Genomic DNA, 3195 nt, shown 5'->3' on the forward strand with positions numbered 1-3195 from the left:
TTGATCCTTTACACTTTATTTTCTTTTATCCTTTACACTTTAATATTAGTTTTGTCAAATTCCATGAAAATCCTTCTCAAAGTTTGACTTTGTCAGGGAGGAAAACACTTTTCTGTACCTTTCTAGGTTATTCTGGCTGGTCTAAGAATTAACTTGACATGAGACAGATTAACAGGAGATAATCCCATAAACGTTTAATAACATGTATACATGGAAGAAACCCAGAAAAACTGAATAACAAGCCAAAATGGCTGAAACTCTCACTTTAAATGCCATCTTCAGTCAAAGACAAAAGAGAATATTGAAGGTAGTGGTTTGGGACTTCAAAGGGGAGGAAGACAGTTGACATGGAGATGGAAAAGCAAATATTTGGTAAATAAATATTGCTGGGCCATGCAGAGACAATGGGACACAGAGTGGATTTTTTTTTTCCCCCTGTGTCCCAGCGCTTGAGGATAGAACCCGCGGAATGGAAGCCGCCGGTACCGAAGACATGACCCGGAGGGGGCCGAAGCCCTTTCCCTCTACCTCCGTACATTACTCGGACCGAGACCGCATGCCCAATCCCCGCCAAGAAAAGGAGGGTTACCGAGTGGAATTTTAACAAAGAGACTTTGCTAGGCTCCTCCCTGTCTACACACCTAATTCACTCTATAGTTATCTACGGTGATAACGTCTTTCCTGGAACACATCCTCTATCTACATTCTTTTAGGCAGTTAGGAGGAAGGTCAAAGCTTTTTCCTGAATCTTTTGGAAGATTCGAAATCTTCCAAATCTTTCAATTCTTTCGAATCTTTCCAGTTCGAAATAGTCTGCATGCCAAAGAGACATTTTGGGGTAGCAAGTATGGCTCCCCTACAACTTGAATTACATTCGTTTATAATTTTTTTATTTGGGAACTGGCATGGCCAGTTTCTAACAAAAGGGGGAGCCAGTGGCCATGCTAAGGAGTGAGTGGGCAAGGCTCAGACCTTCATCAACACCCTCTCCTCACTACCACACCCCACAAGCCTCCTCATAAAACATTGAATCTCCAGCAAAACCCTGCAATTGCAGTTTCAAGACAAGTTTCCTAAGTCTTCTCAACCCTCTTCCAACCAGATCACTGCCCCTATACCCTGTGGTATAAGAATTCTGGAGGAGAGAGCAGCGGGGCTGTGAGCAGTGGGTAAAAGTGTCACCAAATTGGTTAACCAGGGTTCCGAGCCTGGGCTGAGACCCCTTGTCTCAGTCAGGGAAGTTCTTTTTCCAGTCGGATTCGCAGCCAATAACGAAACCAATGACTGGAATAGCACAAGCTTTATTCAATGGCCAAAGAACGGAGAATTGGGAACCTAGTTCACAAATCAACTTCTCAACCCAATTTGGGTGGAGACACCAAATATATCGAAGGGTCAAGGTAAAAGGGAGAGATTTGGAAAGACTGAGAGGAATGAATATTCATGGGTTATCCGAGAACAGGGGTGTGGTTTGGTCCTGGAACTAACGCAGCTCTCCTTTTCAGTCCTTGTATGAGCTTTTCCAGTTGTTGTCATGGCAATCGTCAACTGTCATGGCACCGGTGGCTGTGTCATTTAGCATGCTAATGTATTACAATGAGCGTATAATGAGGCTCAAGGTCCAGCTGAAGTCGAATCTTCTGCCACCTTGGGTCTAATTGGTTCTAACCAGTTCTTGGTTTCTTTTGCTCTTTGCAGCTCCCTCCTGAAACTTAGATAAGAGTAATTGATTTCTTTTTTTTTTTTTTTTTTTTGGCTGTGCTAGGTCTTCGTTGCAGCATGTGGGCTTCTTAGGGGCAGTATGCAGGCTTCTTAGTTGTAGCATGTGGACTCCTTAGTTGCAGCATATGAACTCTTAGTTGTAGCATGCATGTGGGATCTAGTTCCACGATCAGGGATCGAAGCCAGGCCCCCTGCATTGGGAGCGGGGAGTCTTACCCACCGGACCACCAGGGAAGTCCCCAAGAGTAACTGGTTTTTTTTTTTTTTCGAGAGAGGGGCTGGGGTATGACTCTGGGGCAACAGCCTTGATAACAAAATAACAGGTCCCAGGCATTGTCCTATTCTGATTCTTGTTCTAAAGGCACTTGGGCCCTCCAAACAGTCTACAAAACCTATTTATCACCTTTTCATTCCAGAGCATACCGCTGGGCTTCTTGAGCATTTTAGGGCCTCTGGGGGGAATGAAGGGGCTGCATGATTGCTTACAAAACCTTATTCTACCCTCACAACCCCAGGGCCAGGAAGGGCCTCAGGGAAGCAACCCCTGAAAGGCCCAGTGGGACTCCTCAAGCTGGGCAAGACTTTTATAAAACTAGGACCAGGGCACAAAGGACTCAAAGGAAGTGTGAGTTGAAAAGAGAGGGTGCGCCCAGCAGTCAGCTAATTGAGGAGAGTGAGATAAAGAGATCAATTACAGTGAATGAGGGCAGGATTAAGGCAAAGCAACAATCCTGCACTGTACCACAGGCGAGCAATCTGGGGAGCTGTTACTATCTCTAGACCTGGAGGGGACAAACTGAGAAAGGTCACTGTAACCCAGAGAGACCCACAGCTATGAAAGAGAACTATTCAACAGAGCATGGCCTTCAGTAGAGAGAGGCAGCCACTGCCAACCTATGGCCCAGGCAGTCCCACTGAGCATTTAGCACCCTGCTTCTTAAAGCAGAGGCCCATTGATTGGGGTAAGCAAAGCAGAAATCACTAAGTGGTCCTCTATTTCATGCCCCTATCCCTTGGCCCTAGGGTTGGCTGGGTCCTTCTTACACACAGGGAAATCTACAGGCTTATATTCATTGGCCCACAAACCTATTTCAGCTGTTTGCCCTGAGTAAGGCAAGGAAGAGCTGAGCTGTGTCTGAGCTTGGTGTTCCTAGATCAGATAAGAGAGGCCACCAAAATCTCCCCCCACCACACACACACACACACACACACACACAGACACACACACACACCCCCCACATGTACACATATAGTAATAGCTATAAAGTATTCTACAGTCGTTACTTATTTTATTATCAAGGATGCTCTCAGTAAGTAAATTGGTCTTCAAACTACTGAGAGAAGACTTTGAAGTTCCTGAAAGCAACCTGGAGAGTGAGGAGTGAGGAGAAAAAAAAAAAAGGAGGAAAATCAAGGAAAGAGGAGACTATAAAAGTCTTGAGACTAGGGTCCGGTCTCTGAGCTCCAGGACGG

At 45.5% G+C, this 3195-nt stretch overlaps 1 non-coding gene across 1 annotated transcript; it reads right to left on the reverse strand.

The window, feature by feature from the left end:
* Positions 1 to 435: 435 nt before the first annotated feature.
* On the reverse strand, positions 436 to 584 carry LOC136134306 (small nucleolar RNA SNORA57). The gene has a single exon (XR_010656579.1). It is a non-coding gene; the product is annotated as a small nucleolar RNA SNORA57 (small nucleolar RNA).
* Between the last annotated feature and the right edge of the window lie 2611 nt (positions 585 to 3195).

This window comes from Phocoena phocoena, chromosome 14 (genome assembly GCF_963924675.1).
Source record: "Phocoena phocoena chromosome 14, mPhoPho1.1, whole genome shotgun sequence".
Classification (NCBI taxonomy): domain Eukaryota; kingdom Metazoa; phylum Chordata; class Mammalia; order Artiodactyla; family Phocoenidae; genus Phocoena; species Phocoena phocoena.